The sequence below is a fragment of the Salvelinus alpinus genome, chromosome 4 (assembly GCF_045679555.1).
Source record: "Salvelinus alpinus chromosome 4, SLU_Salpinus.1, whole genome shotgun sequence".
Classification (NCBI taxonomy): domain Eukaryota; kingdom Metazoa; phylum Chordata; class Actinopteri; order Salmoniformes; family Salmonidae; genus Salvelinus; species Salvelinus alpinus.
Genome location: NC_092089.1, coordinates 60,085,378 through 60,107,688, shown reverse-complemented (window position 1 = coordinate 60,107,688; position 22,311 = coordinate 60,085,378). Strand labels below are relative to the sequence as shown.

The 22,311-nt window shown below is 40.3% G+C and overlaps 1 long non-coding RNA gene across 1 annotated transcript in view; it reads left to right on the top strand.

Moving 5' to 3' along the window:
- Positions 1-22,311, top strand: part of LOC139574043 (uncharacterized) — a 128,042-nt gene that overhangs the window by 39,156 nt on the left and 66,575 nt on the right. The window lies entirely within an intron of this gene.

Below are 22,311 nucleotides of genomic sequence, written 5' to 3'. Positions count from 1 at the left end.
ATGTATGTCCATAAAACCAGGACATACACCCTGAGGATGCTGCCTGGTGCTTTATCCTCCTCTGGAAGTGCACAGAGGTGTTATCAATGCATGAAATGAAATGCATGTGCATCTGGTGACACTGGAATTCTGGGGGAATTGAGCACCATGCTCTTTTCTGTCACATGCATAAGGTTTTTAATGATTAGATGCCATCAATATGTGTGTGCTGTCTATGTTGAATAAAACATAGACCCTAGAGGTATTGCAGAGGACAACATGAAACAGATGAGAATCACACTAGCCTATATACCCTAAATACATTTTCTACTAACGACGAAAGTAAGGTTGGAATGCCTAAAATATGATACATCAAGGCCAAGTTGGAATAGTCAAAAGTATAGACTTTTCATGCCGTCAGTGTTTCCATCGTCAGCTAATATTGACTCCGATATACTTCCTCCTCTCCATCTGTTTTCTTTCTGAATCCAATTAGCTTTATTTATAGTTTATTTCAGACTGTGTATACTGCAGCTTCTTCTGCACATCACTGTTATCTATTTTTTTAATTTTACTAGACAAGTCAGTTAAGAACAAATTCTTATTCACAATGACGGCATAGGAGCAGTGCCTTGTTCAGGTGCAGAACGACAGATTTTTAACTTGTCAGGTCAGGGACTCGATCAACCTTTCGGGTAACTGCTAGGCTACCTGCCGCCCCTATTAGATCTCTTCCTGGTTCAGAATAGGGAAGTACTGAAGTCATGGCCCATACCCCAGGAACCCAGGGTTACAACCAATCCACATAGAATTAATTGGCATTTACAGAAATCTATTCTAGGCCTCTGTTGAATGTCTGGATTTCATTTTTGGGCTTGCCTTATGTTATCACCATTTTCCTTTTGTGCCAAATGGTATATGCCCTGGAGTTGGGGTGAAATGCTGTGAGCGAACATGTAACTAAAATCCAGCAAGGCATTTATTAAGCTCCCACTTATAATGCACAACAGAGAAGGCAATCACTATCTGCTGATAAGGGAGCCAAGTATCAACTGATATGTATCGCTCTTTCCCAAAAATGTATCCTCACTCAATTGGAATTATAATTAAAAGATGATAAAACTATGATGGATCAGTTTGTTAGATTATGAACATTAATAGACTTAAATCTCATGGTGCTTAACTTCTGTAGAAAGCTATCTTCAAATTATAATAACATCTAATTTATATATGTGTTTTCATTCATCGAGAAATGTATTACCGGTAATTAGAAAAGTGAAATGTACACTTTTACTGTAAATAAAAAGTGTAGAGGCTCAGTTTTACTTTCCACCCAAATCAGTCCTTGTTTATGATAACATCCCAGCTCAGTCATTACTGTCATATCAACAGTTCCTAAACACTATCTTTGCTTTGTAATATTTCATATTCGTTTGTTTGACAATTTAATTTGAGTAGTCTTTTTCCCCGAGTCACTCGGCAGAGATGATTATATACTTCCATTGTACAAAGTGGGGGTCAAAGGTGCTCTACCTTGCAGCATGCAATCAGGAAGATAACTGGTCTGCCTCCATGCTGCCATGGCAAAGTGCTGCTTTGAGCAGCCGACACAGGGACATGCCTACGTATATTCTCCCCCTAATTAAGGCAGTTGCCATAGTGAACCTCAAGCCCCCAGCATCCTCCTCAGCCCCACATCATCTGTATCCTCCTCCCCCTCCCACTGCCACAGATCCACAGCCAATTAACACTGCCAATGCCAGTGAGAAGCCAAAATTATAGGGTACTTAAGGAATGAGACATGGAAGTTGCGGAAAGGTGTCTGCTAGCTCTACTGGTAAAAGAGCTGCGGGAGAAAAAGGGGAGAGGAGAGGAGAGGAGGAAGTGTGATTTAAATGGATCAGTGTGTGCCCCGTTCACTGAGGAGGGCCGATGAGGTGATGTAAAACAATGAAACTACCACTGAATTTATCCTGTTGCAGATTGACCACCTCCAGCTAAAATAGAAGAGGGGAGAATAGACATTTGTGTGAAGTTGGATCTAGGGAGGAGTAGCTACAGTGCACTCAGGCTGACTCTGAGGTTGGAAACCAGAACTGGAGTCTGTGCCACACCTTGAGAGTAATCCATCTACGTGGCTAAATCCCCCTAAATTCCAATTGCAAAGCACCTTAATTTACCTGGAGCGTGAATGGCCAGTGTGTTAGCAATCAGAGCTGCTGTAAAGTGCTTGGGGCACCTGCATATGAGTAGCAACGCACTTTTTCCGGACACCTGAGATCTGTCTTTTTCCTGTGTTTTGAGGGATACAAAATCATCGCTGGATTGATTGCTTTCATTTTACTCCTGCGACTCTTTCATGTTCTTGCTTGTACTTGTTGTTTTTTCCCGTTAGTGTTACGACCGCAGAAATGTTTGTAATGACCTGTCAAACATACTCACACAGGTAATGGCTGAAATGGGCTCAATGGAATATATTGTCTTTACTTTGCATCTATAAGAACGCTAAAGTTTAGTCTGGGATTTAATGTATCACCTCAAAAACATACGTCACAAGAAAGAGAGGAAAGATAACTTTATTTTTATGAGTGTTCTTTTTGTGGAATTTAAGAAAGTAATAGTTTAATACAGTTGAAATTTGAACAAATTAGATGCTATGAAGTGAATGCAAATTCTGAAAATGAACAATGGGATTAGTGATATTATGTCTTATCTCTCGAACAATGTAAAGTATATATAGATACAGTCCCTTCAGAAATTATTCATACCCCTTGTTTTATTCCACATTTTGTTTTTACAGCCTGAATTCAAAATTAATGAAATATTTTTTTCCTCACCCATCTACACACAATACCCCATAATTAAAGTGAAAACAGCTGTGAGACTTTCTGAGTAAGTCTCTAAGAGCTTTCCACAAGATTGATATTGGAATGGCGCCGGAGGAGATGGCTGCCGTTTTACGGGCTTCTAACCAATTGTGCAATTTTGTGTGTTTTTTCGCGTTGTTTGTAACTTATTTTGTACATAATGTTCCTTCACCATCTCTTTTGACCGAAAAGAGCTTCTGGATATTAGAACAGCAATTACTCACCTCGGACTGGACGAAGAGTTTTTCTTTAATGAGTCAGACGCAAAAGATTTACTCCAGATACCGACCAGGCCCAAATCCCTGTTTTCATATGAAGAGAAGAAGCCGATACAGGGGACGCAGATCCGGGTGCCTTGTTAGAATTAGTCGGTGAGTGGGTAACCCGCCTCTACAATTTGTCCTATTCGCCAACGTGGAATCATTGGAGAATAAACTAGATGAGCTCCGTTCAAGACTATCCTACCAACTGGACATTGAAAACTGTAATCTCTTATGTTTCACCGAGTCGTGCCTGAAAGATGACATGAATAATATACAGTTGGCTGATTTTCCGTGCAACGGCAAGACAGAACAGCTGCCTCCGGTAAGACAAGGGTTGGCGGTCTGTGTCAATTTGTCAATAACAGCTTGTGAGCGATATCAAATATTAAGGAAGTCTCAAGGTTTTGCTCGCCTGAGGTAGAGTATCTCATGAAAAGCTGTAGACCACACTATTTACCAAGAGTTTTCATAGATTTTTTTTTGTAGCTGTCTATTTACCAACACAAACCGATGCTGGCACTAAGAACGCTCTCAACGAGCTGTATAAAGTCATAAGCAAACAAGAAAATGCTCATCCAGTGGCAGCGTTCCTAGTGGCCAGGGACTTTAATAACCTCTTGACGCTAGGGGTCAGATTATTATAATTTTTTTTAAATAACGTTCCCAAGGTAAACAGACTATTTCTCAGGTCCAGATCGTAGAATATGCATATCATTTACAGATTAGGATAGAAAACACTCCAAAGTTTCCAAAACTGTCAAAATATTGTCTGTGAGTATAACAAAACTGATTCTGCAGGCGAAAACCTGAGAAATTCTAACCCGGAAGTGATATATATATTTTTTTATCTGTGTTTCCTGGCCTGTCTTTCTTCCATTTAAAGGGGTATCAACCAGCTTCCTTTTCCAATGGCTAACTCAGGCTGTGACCCGGCTTTAGACATAGTTTCAGGCTTTTATTTTGAAAAATTAGCGAGATTTTTCAACAGTAGTCAGGTGTCCTCTGAATAGTTCCTGCGCGCGAGAGGGGAGCTCTCCATTTTCTTTTTCTCTCTTATTGAATAGGTTACGGTCCGGTTGAAATATTATCGATTATGTTTGTTAAAAACAACCTGAGTGTAACGGTTGTCGTCGGGAGAAAGGGAGGACCAAGGTGCAGCATGGTAAGTGTTCATCTTATTTAATGAAAGTGAACACTTCAGAATACAAAACAACAAAGTGAAAACCGAAACAGTTCTATCTGGTGCAGACACTCAAAGACTGAAAATAACCACCCTACTCACGCCCTGACCATACTAAAACAAAAGACAAAACAAAGGAACTAAGGTCAGAACGTGACACTGAGGATTGATTATAAAAAACATTTGACATGTTTCTACGACCATTACGGATTATTTTTGGAATGTTCGTCGAACGGAACGAGGCTTTGGTTTTCTGAACATAACGCGCAACCCAAATGGCGTTTTTTTGTTATAAAAGTAATATTTATCGAACAAAAATAACATTTGTTGTGTAACTGGGAGTCTCGTGAGTGCAAACATCCGAAGATTATCAAAGGTAAGCGATTGTTATTGCTTTTCTGACTTTCGTGACCATGCTAATTTGGGGCTAGCTGTTCTACCATTGATTGATACACTCACAAAAGCTTGGATTTCTTTCTCTGTAAAGCATATTTTCAAAATCGGACACGATAGGTGGATTAACAACAAGCTAATCTGTGTTTTGGTATAATTCACTTGTGATTGCATGATTATAAATATTTTTTTTTATATTTTGCGCACTGCAATTCAGCGCTTGTTTAGGAAAATTATCCTGTAAAAGGGATCCGTACGCAGAGAAGTTAATGCAGGGAAACTTAAATCCGTTTTACCTAATTTCTATCAGCATGTTACATGTGCAACCATAGGGGGAAAACAACTCTAGACCACCTTTACTCCACACACAGAGACGCGAACACAGCTCTACCTCGACCTCCATTTGGCAAATCTGACCATAATTCTATCCTCCTGATTCCTGCTTACAAGCAAAAACTAAAGGAGGAAGTACCAGTGACTCGCTCAATACGGAAGTGGTCAGATGACGCAGATGCTAACCTACAGGACTGTTTTGCTAGCACAAACTGGAATATGTTCCGGGACTCATCCGGTGGCATTGAGGAGTATACCACATCAGTCACTGGCTTCATTGATAAGTGCAGCTATGACTTTGTCCCCACAGTGACCGTACGTACATACCCCAACCAGAAGCCATGGATTACAGGCAACATTCACACTGAGTGTAGAGCTGCTGCTTTCAAGGAGTTGGACTCTAACCAGGACTCTTACAAGAAATCCCGCTATGACCTCAGATGAACTATCAAACAGGCAAAGCTTAAATACCGGACTAAGATTTAATCCTACTACACAGGCTCCAACGCATGTACGGACTACAAAGGGAAGCCCAGCAGTAGGCTGCCCAATGACACAAGCCTACCAGACGAGCTAAACAACTCCTAAGCGTGCTTCGAGGCAAGCAACACTGAAGCATGCATGAGAGCACCAGCTTTTCCGGATGTCTGTGTGATCACGCTCTCCGTAGCCGATGTGAGTAAGACTTTAAAACAGGTCAACATTCACAAGGCTGCAGGGCCAGACGGATTATCAGGACATGTACCCTGAGCATGCGCTGACCAACTGACATGGCATGTGGTACCGGAGCGCCAAGTTAACCTGTACCCCCGCACATTGACTCGGTACCGTTACCCTCTGTACATGGCATCGTTATTGTTATTTTATTGTTGCGCTTTTATTTTTTTTACTTTAGTTTATTCAGTAAACATTTTCTTAACTCTTATTTGTCTTAAAACCTCACTGTTGTTTAAGGGCTTATAAGTAAGCATTTCATGGTAAGGTCTACACCTGATGTATTCAACGCATGTGACTAATACAATTTGATTTGATTTGAATTGTGCAAAATGTGCCTATTATTCTTTTCGAAATTCTTCAAGCTCTGTCAAATTGGTTGCTGATCATTGCTTGACAACCATTTTCAGGTCTTGCCACATTTTAAGTCTTAACTATATCTCGGCTACTCACGCCATTCACTGTCTTCTTGGTAAGAATCTACAGTGTAGATTTGGCCTTGTGTTTTAGGTCATTGTTCTGCTGAAATGTGAATCCATCTCCCAGTGTCTGGTGGAAAGCAGACTGAACCATGTTTTCCTCTGGGATTTTGCCTGTGCTTAGTTCCATTCCGTTTCTTTTTTATCCTGAAAAATTCCCCAGAGTTTAACTATTACAAGCATACCCATAACATGATGCAGCCACCACCATGCTTGAAAATTTGGAGAATGGTACTCAGTAATGTGTTGTATTTGATTTGCCCCAAACATAACACTCGAAATCAGGACAAAGTTATTGCTTTGCCAATTTGTTTTACTGCAAACAGGATATGTGTTTCGGAATATTTTTTATTCTGTACATTCTTTTCACTCTGTCAATTACGTTAGTATTGTGAAGTAACTACAATGTTTTTGATCCATTCTCAGTTTTCTCTTATCACAGCCATTCAACTCTGTAACTGTTTTAAAGTCCCCATTGGCCTCATTGTGAAATCCCTGTGTGGTTTCCTTCCTCTCCGGCAACTGAGTTAGGAAGAACATGTGTGTCTTTGTAGTGACTGAGTGTATTGATACGCCATCCAAAATGTAATTAATAACTTCAACATGCTCAAAGTGATATTCAGTGTCTGCATTTTCACCTTCGCACCACTGGGCCATACTACACTCAATCATAGGATCTATTGAAAAAAAGAAGTCTTCAGTAGACTTAAAGGTTGAGACCGAGTCTTCATCTCTCACATGGATAGGCAGACCATTCCATAAAAATGTAGCTCTATACGAGAAAGCCCTGATTCCAGCTGTTTGCTTCGAAATTCTATGGACAATAAGGAGGCCTGCGTCTTGTGACCGTAGTGTACCTGTAGGTATGTACAGCAAGACCAAATTGGAAAGATAGGTAGGAGCAAGTACATGTAATACTTTGTAGGTTAGCAGTAAAACCTTGAAATCAGTCCTAGCCTTAACAGGAAGCAAGTGTAAAGAGGCTAGCACTGAAGTAATATGATAATTCTTTTTGGTTCTAGTCTATATTCTAGCAGCCGAATCTAGCACTAACTGAAGTTTTATTTAGTGCTTTAGCTGGGTAGTCGGAGAGTAGACAAACAGTACTGCACTACTGGCAGTACTGGAAGGGCAGTACAGTATAACCAATAGAATATAACTCCTCTTTTTGTAATCACATAATCAATGGAGCTCGTACTTATCACAGAATCAGAATAGTTGTTTTGGGACTACAGACTCATAATTTACACACTAACTGATTGTGTATTCACAGGAAACTTGAGCAAATTAACTTCTGTGGCGAAAACACACTGTGATAATTGTCTGCGTCAACAAGGGATTTAGCTTAGACACATCTGGTAGCAGACACTCAGTACCATCCTTTCGCTTCAGTGGAACCAATCTTCATACTCTGAAATGTGTCTATGCATACATCAATAACAGAACAAAAGAAAAACCAATGCACATTTCTGAGATGTAAATTATGTTTTGAGGGTATCAGGGGTCACAAATGCTGGAGCATCACATTTGTTGAATTTCAGAATGCATTCACTGGTTATTCATTGGTGTTTGGTGCAGCATCAGAGAATGAACAAATGTTTAAAAATACGGTACACAAACAGTGACTGTGTGCGTCAGCACCAATTTCATTGACAAAGTGTTTTTTTGGCATAGTTCCTGTTAGACCTATTTATTATTGTTAGCTTGTCCTTGCTTGATTATCAACATTTATGACAGTGGCTGTTATGAAGCAAACTGTAATGGTGTATCCTATTGATAAAGATGGAAGAAGACTTCACATTTGTATTCAGCAAGACAATTTTCAAAGTTGGATTAATATGATACTTGTCATTTATTTAATAGCAAAGTTAAGTAATTAGATAAAGAAACTTTATAACTTCTGCCATTCATTCTACTGATCTTTTCAAATCAAAAACACATAATACATGTGGACTTGGACATAACATCTAGCTCAAAACACAAGTTTCTAAATGGTAGGCTGTCAATCTGCAGGAAAGCTATCACATACCAAAAGTGTGAAGGTGAAAATAAATGTTTATGAGTGACCTCCAGTAGTTATGGGCAAAAGCATACTGCAATTATAGTTTGTGGCTCAATCCTGTGATGAGCTCAGGGGGTGTAATCAGCCTGTGTGTAGCTGGTGTGGAGGAGTCAGGCGCAGGACAGCAGATATGAGTAATGAACGTACTTTACTCAAGAAATCAAATATATACAACACAATAAACTAGCCCACAATAACAGATCGTATATATACAAACAATCACTCACAAAAAAACATGGAGGAACAGAGAGTTAAAAAATGAACAAGTAATTTTGGGATTGAAACCAGGTGTGTAAAACAAAGACAAAACAAATGGAAAATGAAAAGTGGATCGGTGATGGCTAGAAGGCCGGTGACGTCGTTCGCCGAACGCAGCCCGAACAAGGAGAGGGACCGACTTCGGCAGAAGTCGTGACAGGGGGAGAGATTGAATGCGCGATTACGAGCAACCCGTCTCCATCACAAATGTTTAAGGTTTTCATTAAGATGCAGTTCATCTGGTCAACTGGCTCTGAAGTGGGCCTGGTGCTGGAGTGTCCATCAATCTCAGGATAATCTCTCTGCAGGTAGAGCCCAGCCAGTGGGCATTATCTCAGACGTTGCTGAAGCAGGAATCTCCTCTACAACTCAGATTAGCAAAGGTTATCATAATGGAAAAAAAAGGTTTTAAAAACAATTCTAATAAATGTAACAGATGTTCAATGGACCAAAATACTCCAAACGTTGAAAAAAAATGTAATCATCAAATATTGACTGAATTACAGCACGTTGTACTGGAAGTGCAGTACTGGTTTGTTTAAGATATGTGTTTAAGGTAAAACCCATATCAACACAGGCAATTATCACTGTGTGTTTTTGCCACAGAAATTAACTTGCTCAAGTTTCCTGTGAAGACACAATCAGTTACAGTGTGAATTATGTGAGACTGTAGTCCCTGAACAACTATTCAGCAAAGCTCCATTGATTATGTGATTACGTAAAGTTAATTCTGTACTGCTCTTCCAGTACAATTACTGAAACTGAGCTTTGTTTCATAGAAAACGTTTTATCCATCCAGTCTGTGGTCGAATGGCATCTAAATTACCTGCTTTGTTTTGTTACAGTACTTAAGGCTCACTGGCATTTGCCATCAGTGATGTGTTATTGAAATTCTATAGCCCCTCAGGCGCTAGTCCATTCTCATTAAGATTATGTGCATGCTTCTCTTTAATCATTACAACATCCACCATTCCTCAACTCTAGTCAGTTTGGGGTCAACATTATGTTGAGAGGTTACTGGAGTCTCTGTGTTGAATAAAGTCCAAGGAGTGCTTTACTTTCGATGGCTTCTGTTTCTGTTAGCTTATGTCCTCATTCTCTCCCTGGTAATTGGTGTTGTTTGACTCTTCACATTGCAATGCTAGACTGTCAGAGCCAAAGTTTTTTGAAACAAATCAAACCTCTCTGAACCTTTATTCTTCAAGCTAACCTGGAGGGTAATTCTCATAAGCATGACACTAATGAGATATTCAAGGTAGAGAGACACATCCAAAGGGTTTGTAGCCCCTGGGAAGGCAGACTAGTCCGGAGGTGCCATCAGTGTCACTGTCTTTTTATAGCTCACCCACAATTATGTACAGTATTTTGCCTAGTTTCTGGGGTTATGCCAACCACTCTGTTTCAGTTAGGAAATTAACTGTGCAAACTAATTACAAACAGTTTTATTTAGGAAAAGTAATCTATGTTGCCCTCCAAATCTATTTCGGTCTGTTTGTGTGACAATGTAATTTCAATTGATCTGTTGGATATTACAAAAAATGTGCACATTTTCCCTCCATCATTCCTTCTTTCACCTATTTTTTATTTAACTAGGTAAATGAGTTAAGAACAAATTCTTATTTACAATGACGGCCTACCCCGGTCAAACAACAACGCTGGGCCAATTGTGCACTGCCCTATGGGACTCCCGATGACGGCCGGTTGTGATACAGTCCAGGATCGAACCAGGGTCTGTAGTGACAACTCTAGCACTGAGATGCAGTGCCTTAGAACTCTGCACCACTCGGGAGATCTGCCTCCTTCACTCCCTACCTTTATTGCTCTGAAAAAAATATAAGAAATAGGGTTGCATGTTAGAAAAGCAGGGTAAGTGGTCAGCATATCCCTTAGAGTCGGAACTCAGAGGATTTTATAGCCAATCCACAGAAGAGGATTGTGTGTGTCAGCAACTATGCTAGCTGGGGGAGTTCTCCAGAGGCACATGTGTCTGCTGCCAGACAATTTAATCAATGCAATAGCAAGAGGTTAGCAGCAGATCATTCACACCATTGTTATTTTACTGGGCTATTGTTATTTTACTGCTGCTCTTTAATTATTTGTTAGTTTTATTTCTTATTTTTATTTAGGTATTTTTCATAAAACTGCATTGTTGGTCAAGGGCTTGTAAGTAAGCATTTCACTGTAAGGTCAATTCGCCGCATGTGACAAATACAATTAGATTTTATTTTATTTGACCACATGACTGACTGTCTGCATAGTGTATGAGCAGGACTAAGATAAGGAAGCAGATCCATCACCATAAACGAATTCACTAATAAACAGTTTAATAAGACAAACTCATTAGACAGGTATCAAATGTGTGATTTTATTGGATAATTTACTAGATAACTGTGACTCAATTTGGCTGATGTGATTGATGACGAGCACATCTAACAGTTAAATGACGAATGGTCTTCACAGTGTCATCTAATTAGAATACAATTTAGATGAGAAAAAAAAGATGCCCCAGCACTTTGCTCTTTCTGTTTGATTGGTTGATATATTGTGCTGTTTCTTGTTTGTATGATAAGATATGGAGTGTGTCACTGTGCCTGGCTGCTGCAATTGAACGACACTTACAGTGACGGACTCCATCCTAGCTGGAGGGGTGCTCTCATCTTATCTACCAACATAGACAGGGCTCTAACTCCTCTAGCTCCACAATGAAATAGGGTGCAGGCCAGGCAGCAGGCTGTTAGCCAGCCTGCCAGCTTAGTGGAGTCTGCCACTAGCACAGTCTGTGTAGTCAGCTCAGCTATCCCCATTGAGACTGTGTCTGTGCCTCGACCTAGGTTGGGCAAAACTAAACATGGCGGTGTTCGCCTTAGCAATCTCACTAGGATAAAGACCTCCTCCATTCCTGCCATTATTGAAAGAGATCGTGATATCTCAAAATAGGGCTACTTAATGTTAGATCCCTCACTTCAAAGGCAGTTATAGTCAATGAACTAATCACTGATCATAATCTTGATGTGATTGGCCTGACTGGAACATGGCTTAAACCTGATGAATTTACTGTGTTAAATGAGGCCTCACCTCCTGGTTACACTAGTGACCATTTCCCCCGTGCATCCCGCAAAGGCGGAGGTGTTGCTAACATTTAGGATAGCAAATTTCAATTTACAAAAAAATAAATTACGTTTTTGTCTTTTGAGCTTCTAGTCATGAAATCTATGCAGCCTACTCAATCACTTTTTATAGCTACTGTTTACAGGCCTCCTGGGCCATATACAGCGTTCCTCACCGAGTTCCCTGAATTCCTATCGGACCTTGTAGTCATAGCAGATAATATTCAAATTATTTTTCCAACTTAATTGAGGAAAATAAGAACAATCCGAAATTTATTTTTTATACTGTCGCAAAGCTAACTAAAAAGCAGCATTCCCCAAGTGAGGATGGCTTTCACTTCAGCAGTAATAAATTCATGAACTTCTTTGAGGAAAAGATCATGATCATTAGAAAGCAAATTACGAACTCCTCTTTAAATCTGCGTATTCCTCCAAAGCTCAGCTATCCTGAGTCTGCACAACTCTGCCAGGACCTAGGATCAGGAGAGACACTCAAGTGTTTTAGTACTAGATCTCTTGACACAATGATGAAAATAATCATGGCCTCGAAACCTTCAAGCTGCATACTGGACCCTATTCCAACTAAACTACTGAAAGAGCTGCTTCCTGTGCTTGGCCCTCCTATGTTGAACATAATAAGCGGCTCTCTATCCACCGGATGTGTACCAAACTCACTAAAAGTGGCAGTAATAAAGCCTCTTGAAAAAGCCAAACCTTGACCAAGAAAATATAAAAAACTATCGGCCTATATCGAATCTTCCATTCCTCTCAAAACATTTTGAAAAAGCTGTTGCGCAGCAACTCACTGCCTTCCTGAAGACAAACAATGTATACGAAATGCTTCAGTCTGGTTTTAGACCCCATCATAGCACTGAAACTGCACTTGTGAAGGTGGTAAATGACCTTTTAATGGCGTCAGACTGAGGCTCTGCATCTGTCCTCGTGCTCCTAGACCTTAGTGCTGCCTTTGATACCATCGATCACCACATTCTTTTGGAGAGATTGGAAACCCAAATTGGTCTACACGGACAAGTTCTGGCCTGGTTTAGATCTTATCTGTCGGAAAGATATCAGTTTGTCTCTGTGAATGGTATGTGCTCTGACAAATCAACTGTACATTTCAGTGTTCCTCAAGGTTCCGTTTTAGGACCACTATTGTTTTCACTATATATTTTACCTCTTGGGGGATGTCATTCCAAAACATAATGTTAACTTTCACTGCTTTGCGGACGACACACAGCTGTACATTTCAATGAAACATGGTGAAGCCCCAAAATTGCCCTCGCTAGAAGCCTGTGTTTCAGACATAAGGAAGTGGATGGCTGAAAACTTTCTACTTTTAGGGGAGTGGCCACCCCTCATAGCCTGGTTCCTCTCTAGGTTTCTTCCTAGGTTTTGGCCTTTCTAGGGAGTTTTTCCTAGCCACCGTGCTTCTACACCTGCATTGCTTGCTGTTTGGGGTTGTAGGCTGGGTTTCTGTACAGCACTTTGAGATATCAGCTGATGTAAGAAGGGCTATATAAATACATTTGATTTGATTTGATGACGTACAGGGTGGCAGTGGGAAGGAAGATCCAATTTATTGATCTCAGCCAGAGATCAGGATGTTTTAATTTTGTCCCGGGTAATAACGGTGATTTGCATATTAAGTGATTTCCTCTGGCCTCGTTTTGTGATAAAGTAGTTAGTTAGCCTATTAGAAGTGGTCAATTTAGCCATTCTTTACTCTGTCAAAAACAATGACAACCATTGTTCTCTACCGTCTAAATACTCTTTCTGTCAAACAGTTTTTCCAATTGCTCCACATAAAGACCAATGTGACAGATGAAAAGACACATTTGAGAACATTCATCAAAGGCGTCCTCCACTGTGAGAATGTTGTGTAGTGGAGTGGTTAGCCTGCGCCTGTGGATATGGGGCAGCTCGTGTAAACTGTGTCCAATACTAACTTGAGAAGGTCCTCAGCCCTGCCTAAGGAAGGATGTATGTCTCTCTCTCTCTAGCTCTGTTCATGGGAAGATGTTGAGCCCAGTCTCCATGCTCTCTCACAAGGCACAAGCATGACAACCACACTTAAATCCAGTTTGCATTATGGCCGCTCAAGATGCCTTTGAAAACTGGTAAGCTGGAGCAGCGATGAGGATGAAGTGAATTTTACTTAATCTGGCATAACCAGAGAAGACTGACCATACTATATAATAGCCTTGAAGCGCAGTATGTCTCATGGTGCGACACTCGTTGCGCTATGTACCCACACCAAATGTGTACCCGCACCAAATGTAAATGGGCTGATAACGACTGCATGTGAAAAAGAGAATCAGCCACGAAATATTAAAAAGCTGCTTATGAAATGTGGTGTATCTCTGACACTGTGCCCTGTAGCTTGGCAGCAAACTCCATGAAAATCTCTTTCAAGTCCATCTGCTTTTCTCTTTAGAGAGCGAATGTCATTACCCACTGGTACAAAGGACCGCAAATGCGCAGGACTCTCAACCCGGAACTCAGCTGCAATGGTGGACAAAAGCACTCAGTGCCAAAGTGTTAGAAATACTTTAGAATGTATTGAATGGTGAGAACAGGGAGGAAGTGCCATCTCCACCTTATTCACAGTCCTTTATAAAACACTACACACATGCTCTAGTTGTTTACTACAACAGTTACCACACAACTTTAGTGTTCAAGTTGATTGTACATTTTCTGGAACAGCTTGACTTTCTTTTCCAGTTTATATTGACATTTTCGACTTCAAATTAGTATATTTAAAAAGCACATTATTTTGAAATTACTATTTCATTTCAATGTTTTGCACCAAGCCCAAGTAAATGCTCCCTTTCAACACCTGATGGAATTTTACATTGCATACTAGATAAGCAGATTTTGTATTTTTTTTTTCACTGTAGCAGTGGCTTTATCTTTGGTCTGTGGTTTGCATTCCTACCTCATCATCTATCTCTGTCCCACAGACACCAGGCACATGGGACTTATTTGGGGCCTTACTGTTACACCTGTCTGTTGGCCACTGCCATTTGGAACAGCTTGTGGGCCACCGCAGTTTACTCATACTTCTATTGGATGGCCAAAATCACTACCTTTTGTGGCAGGGTGGTATGAAGGACGTCCAAGATTTTGCCCATGGGGGTCTGAGTTATAGCAGTATTAGACTGTGTTGTGAAAAAGGAAAGGAAGAGCCATTCAGATAGGTACCCAGGGGTTTGGCAGTTGAGGGAACCTGCCGTAGAGGTGGAAATGCAGTCAGAAAGTGTAGGCGGGCTGGTGCAGGGGGATAAGGGAGAATGAGAGAGAGTGAGCGAGAGAGAGATTAGACTTGCCTAGTTAAATATAGGTACCAATGTTGATTGGTGGTGCTGGTGGCCCTCTGCCTTCGCCACAGGGTGTATGGGACTCGGAGCAAGGCTCCCTCTGGCTCCCATGGAGATTTTCTCTGCACTACTTTCTCTCTGCTAGTTTCTCATCGCTTAATTCGAAGTGCAGAATGTTAAATATACTGACAATGTTCACTCTTAACATTTGAACTTTGGTTGATAACAGTTTTATACTGCTGACAAAAGGGTAATAAAGTGTGTAAATAGTATGTTAAGGGTGTATTATTTCACTAGTAGGATCATCAAACTGGGTGTATTGGCAGCCACAGCAAATCATAGCATTGGCTGATTCTAGCTTTTTCCTCTCTTGCACTTGTAAATGTGGACATACTGTACAGACACAGAGGAAAGAGAAAAGCTCACCAGCCCACCTACTCCTGGCACCTTCCCTACCTAGGGACAGTATGCTTGGACAGATGGTACCATTTACAAAGCCTCAGTACATGTTGGACATGCTATTCCTTTTTATTATCTCCTGCCTAACTGGACTCAATCCCAAATCACCAATCTGCCGCCCTTAAAATCGAACAAACCTCAAATATCTGACCTCGCATCAAACTTCTTCTGTAATTTTGGTTGAAATCCCACACTGTGTAGGTCTATATTTTATTTTTATACAAATAAAGATAAAGAGGGTGCGTTGTGGTTATGTTGAGGCTTTTTGAAGCCTGTATGAGTGGTGAGTTGGAGTGAGTCTCTGTGGGCCTGGTGCTCACAGGAAGCTGTGGACTGTGGGAGTTTTTCAGGCATCAATAGGTGCTTTCCACTGGGCTCTGGACCGGGGCCAGAGGCCAGGATGGGGCTGGAGGCACACAGTCACTGCCTCCTCTCAGCAGCCGTTTCCTGGGAGAATGGGGGCGTGGAAAGGGAGGCCTTGAATCTATACATTTCTCGGAAGCGTACATGTAAAAAAAAATACTTGAGGGTCGAATCTTAAATAAACTTTCCTTCGATCTGAAGTAAATTATTTTTGGTCAGAGAATGCTGTCATGACTGGCCTGTGGGGATCAGGTTACAGTGGATCATGGTTCTACAGAGATTTCTCTCCCTCCCGCAGAGGGGTAGAGGTATAGAGGGTTTGATTGGGGGGGGTTATGACCTCATGCCCATCGTAATATTATAAGGCACCTATCTCCATTCTGTTCTCTAATGTGAGAGACTGGAATGTCTGTGTGCCTTAGGAAGAGTTTAGAGCCAAAACTACAAAACATAAAATAAATGGACTTTGGGATGTGAAATTTGATCAGCCAAATGGTGGAAACAATGATGGGTGGAATATGAAAATTACTGTATATTTTATGTTATTAAAAGTTAAATGAGGATGTTATGACGAAAAAAAAATAACTTGAAGAGTTTTCACAATATATATGTGATGTTTACATACTTTATGTTGTGTAGAAAATATCCAGATGAAAGAGAATGTTTTGGTGATGATAAGACTGTGGTTTTAGTTTCTTAACAAGATCATAGTAAATCCTAATACCTTGCCTTGTAACTAGCTACGCCCCAGGGAACCCAGAGAGCGTGTCATGAAGACGTAAACTTCCTTTTCTACTCTAGGGTATAAAACATGTGAATTAAGAATTTACATATCAGACTAGAGGACCATGCGCTGCAGCCAAAGTCCACAATTAGTCACGACCCCAAAATGCAACACGAGGTTGAAGTCAAAAAAAATCTCTGAACAATCAAGTTTATGGTGGAGTAGCATTTCTAAATACTGTATCTAGGAAGGTGAATTTAAGCAGGACCCTCCGGCTATATAAGTCATCGGTTGTCTACACGGCCCTCCTACCCACGCTGAGAGAGTTGACACGGCTGAGCGTCGACATGGCTGATTTGCCTCCTCAGAAGCCCACTCTCACAGAATGAGTGCAAGGAAACAGACAACTAATAGAAAGGACATTGTGACATCTTTTGGACAATCAGAGACTTACACCTGAAGATGAAAGAACAAAGCTTCGGCCAAACCTTTCCCACTAAGCGGAACTTGGCCCACGAAGAGATACCCAATGGAGACCTTCAACACGTAAATACGTGTATTACACTTTTTACCCATAAGAGCGGCAGTTCGGGAAATGTGTTAGGGCTGAAACTAAGCATAGTTTACAAATATATCTAAGTGTTGAATTTCTCTCTTGCCCTTTCTCTCTCTCTCTGTAAATCTCCATCTTGTGTAACACGTGTCATATTGTGTTGATCCGCTAGGGACCTGTTGCCATTGTATTAAAATCTAACCAATAACCTAGACTGTTTGTGTATCTTATGTTGTCATTTAGCTTGTTAGTAAATACATAATCAACTGAATTGGTGTGGTTCAGAATGATTAGTGAGGCCCGGGTTTGTGCAGATTTACGAATTATGTGACATTCAGTATGAGACTGAATTAATTATTTGGTGACTTCTATGAAATCGATATATTCTGATATTCTTTGAGTTAATTTGGGAAACAGTAAGTCATTAAACAAACTTTTCCCGTGGTGCCCCAGGTTACTGAGTTAATGGTTACCTGATGAATTGAATCACATAATTATAAACATAGTTAATTATTTGATAAATAGCATTCCATCACATTAAAGATAACAACATCACAACAATGCATATGTTTGGGAGAAAGGAAGTGAGTGAAGAGACTATTGGCAGTCAGCATGTCTGACTGAGCAGTTGAACTGCACTCAAGCCTAATCAGAGATCATTCATGCTCGGAACAATTGGACATAATTCATCTACCTCACCCCATTTTTCAAAACAAAGGGAAAAAAAGGGAAAAGAGAAGGAAAAATACAAAAAGGAAAAGTGCAACAATTCATTTATTAGTGCTACTATGAATCCACATCCTCATCAGAGAAACAATACAGAGGAGGAGAGGAGGCGATAAATGAGGGAAGGGTAATTGCAACCAGTCAGTCAATCCACTGTGCTGCTGCTGCTTACGCCTAAACTATTTGCAGCTGTACCACTGACACAGTACAGTACCTGCTAACCCTGAAGGTTTCAGTAAAGATTGCCTAGCCTCTGGTGACACCACATAATTACCCTGTGGGATTGAGCTGTTCTCGGCCCTCCCATCTCCAACGCTCACCCTCCCACCCTCCAACGCTCATCGCAGACTAGTTCTGAAGGAGTATGTTGTTATGGGCATGCTCATTACACATGTCACTGCAGCATTGCATTCTTACTACTCCTCACAGAGCAAGGTCTGTTAGAGCTGGCCTTTACACGCCATTACACTGTCATTTAATCAACAATATCACATGCAACCTATCTGCAAACATGACATTACTGTACTAATATTTTAACAGAGAGACCTAGCCCTCTCCTCAAAAAGAATCATGCCTGGATCTTCTTCTGTGTTATTGTGAGTTGATCTGTCACGCTCGTCGTACGAACTGGAAATATACTCAGACCAACGTGCAGCGTGATTTGGGTTCCACATATTTAATCAAAGGAAACGCATAAACAATAAAACAGCAACTACACAGAAACAAGATCCCACAAAAACCAGTGGGGAAATGGCTGCCTAAATATGATCCCCAATCAGAGACAATGATAAACAGCTGCCTCTGATTGGGAACCATACAAGGCCAACATAGAAATAAATGCACTAGATCACCCACCCTAGTCACACCCCGACCAACCAAAATAGTGAATAAAAAGGCTCTCTATGGTCAGGGCGTGGCATTATCTATTTTGGTACTGCTTCCTCCAGCAGAAAGTTGACTGACATAAGGACATTCATACATTTAGTTTGCCCAGAATTAAACTGTGTAATCCATCTCTTGTTGAGTTCACTATACGTACACATCATCCAGCTAGTTCTGTTGCTGTGAATTCTAAATGTCTGTTGACATTAATTGATCTTGAGACATTGCATACAGCGATTATGGTTCATTATTTCTCAAAGTAGAATTGTTGTGTAATCGATAAATAGTATTAGTATTATTAATTATGATCAATATCATGTTTGAATGTTATCATTAGGATGTCAACGTTTCACCTTTGTAAAAAATAGGAAAAGAAAGATTGATCCTGGTCTTTTTCTGTTTAATGGAGAGACCTGTGGTCTTTCAGTGGGTCACACAGAGATCAGACTGAAAGTAATATGGATGTATCCTGTGGTGACCACTTGCCTCTAATGGTATGTCAGCTTTCTTGGTTCCCTCTCCCTCTATTCAAAGTCAATTTAGGTAAAGTTTATCCTAAAAGGAATTCCATTAGGTTGCATAAGAGGCCTGTAAAACCAATCTTGGATTAACTTGGGACAATGCATTTTCAGATAGTGTTTTCCCGAAGATGCTGTGTCTTATCTCAAAAGCATGTCTTGCATTCTGCTTAACTGAAGCAGTCTGTTAGGATGCATATGGAATGGGGTATGCATGGAAGCAACATTAGAGAGTGTGGAATTAAGAGCTGGTGGCAAATTCTGGAACAGCATAAACACAGTTCGGAAACATTCATTCACCTCCCATTCCTCTCCACGGCGGAGAGTGGAGAGAAGTCCTCAATGTTAAACCATTCTAGTGTGTGTGTGTGTGTGCCTGTGTACGTGTGCAATGATGAGGAGTCATGAACTACATGTAGTTTGTCTGGTAATTGAATTACATTTTCCAGTAGCTTGCTTGTGGCCAGATAGCAAGCAACAATGACAAGAAGCTGCCATGTGGGGAATTGTATGTGGCTTGTATCTTATTCTTGATACCATGCGGATTGTTGATTGTCAGGCATTATTAAGTTAACTGATTGCGTCTTTGTATTTTTATTTATTCTGTATTGCTTCAGAACAGTAGTGTGTGAATTATTGAATCAAGTGTGGAAAAATACAATACAGCATTATACAGCAGCAGCCATTCGGTGGCATATTGCATATTGATAATGTCAATTAGTTACACTGTCTGTTAGTTACCTGAACATAGTTCATATGCATGTTCCAGCCGGAGATCATTTGTAAAGTCAACACACTTACAATTAATTAAAGCTCTGAGCATTACAATATGGATGGCCTGTAACGAAGCCTTTGAGTAATTGCCCACTAGGGAAAGGTGATGCACATGGCAGACCAAGGTGGAGGGGCTGTGTCTGTGTTCATGCATCTCCAAACTCTTCATCTTAAGCGGTCAAATGAGCAGCACTGCAGTCAACAGCACACTTCCTGACAACAACATTATTATGCATGCAGATGTTTAGAATATTTCATGAATGACAGAACATTCTTTTGAAGAATAGCAATGATTCCGGTTCACAATATAGAATTCCTAACAGGTATTTGGTAGTCTGACATTACAGTCTGCTTTTATAATGCCTGAATAAATGCAAGGTTTGTTATGTTTCTGACAAGTCATCATTACAATAAGCCATAGGAAGATTTAGCATACTGTAAATATTGAAGTGCATGGGTGGGAATCCATATCTGTGTATCATCAGAGTCTTCCAAAGCCATGCGTTTGATGGCAATTTATTCACTACACTTACCCTTCTCCATATTATGTAAGTAGCCGTCCATGGTTCTGAATTCAGTCATTCAGATACATACAGAATCCATGATTTCACTCACAAGTGAAATCCCCTGTGCATTATGCTATAAGGACAACCTTTACTCAAAAAAAATTGCAGAAATATGACCAGAAATGTATTAGTCTTGATAAGAACACAGCAGGGCATTGTCAACATAATACATTATGAGTAAGACATTGTGATATGTGTCTCTCTTCAGAGTTTTTCTAACATAAATGCTTTGTGAAAACAAGTTCAGTCAGCTACTGTGACTGAGCTTCAGGCAACACATTTTAATGTGATAGGGTGTAAGCTGGAGAACATTGTCCTTCGAAATGGCTGTCAAATTTGACTACTTAAGACAGCCAGGCTTTTATCTGAAGCGATATTCTTACTATAAACAACTGACCTTTCTGAGTACAAAAAACACTTTGAGCCATGTAAGAACATGCACATGAAAACAACAAGGAGAGCAACACTTCATCATCTGTTGAAAAGAGTGAGAGACCAGTGAGTTTTACAAGCAAAGGAAGACAAATTGCTCCTCTCTACTAAAGATGCTGTATCTCTCTGGAGTTTGACTCAGCAATAAACAATTAAAGTTTAATTAAGCTGCACACACTGTCATAGTGAGACACTGATTTCTTATTTAACAGTTCTGGGAAGAAACTCATTAGCAAGGCCACTCTAGGCCTCCCTGTCCTATATTTAAGCATGCAGCAACCAGCACAGATTCACAGAAACGATGATAGCTGAGTGAAAATAGCTTCTAACATCCATATCATTGCTAAATTCCCAGAAATGTTGATAAAGCCAACCTTTACTTGACACCAGTTTGATATTGGACTTTCAAAAGAAGTGGTCACTTCTGAAGCCCTTTGATGGTAAAAAGGTGTGCAGAACTATTTGGAGGTGAAGTGGGGGAATGATAGGCAGTTCCAAGAAGAGTGCAGAGGAGAATCCCAGCGTTCAATTCCCTTGCCAAATCTATCCCAAGAACCTCTCAAACACCAGTAGCTACTACTGTAAATTGTCACTATGGGTTTATCTTGTTCTCACAGCATACAGTAATAGCAGGTGTTTTATATCCATACATTACCTCTGAGACATCAGACTGTACATACTGTTAATTACTTTAGACAGGTCCTTGTGGAACACCATGCTAAATGTCTAACTATTTGAAGCATTATTTTCTCAAGAGGTTTGGTGGTCTATGGAGTCCTTTGTGGTAAGCCTGCAAAACTGAATCTATCAGGACATATATTTATATACGGTGTGTCACAAATTTTCCCCACCACTGCTTACTAAATGTAAGCATGAGTAAAAATGTAGTCTTTTTTTTACATTTCCTGTGTCTGTTACTTTACCAACCAAATAGGACTAATCATAGATGGCAGAGTTTTTATAAAACTTTTTTTTAATAAAGAACACATCTGTTACTTAGGTTTTTATGTAGGATTGAGGTCTGGTTGCCTTGTAAGGATCCAATGGTCCTATTAGGTCCTATTAGCCAATGTCCAATCAATGGATAATAAAATAGACGACCTACGATCACGTGTATCCTACCAGTGAGACAATAAAAACTGTAATATCTTATGTTTCACAGAGACATGGCTGAACGACGACATTAATAACATACAGCTGGCGGGTTTTACGCTTTTTCGGCAGGATAGAACAGCGGCCTCTGGTAAGACAAGGGATGGCTGTCTATGAATATTTGTAAACAACAGCTGGTGCACGATATCTAAGGCAGTTTTGAGGTTTTGCTCGCTTGGGGTAGAGTGTCTCATGAAAAGCTGTAGA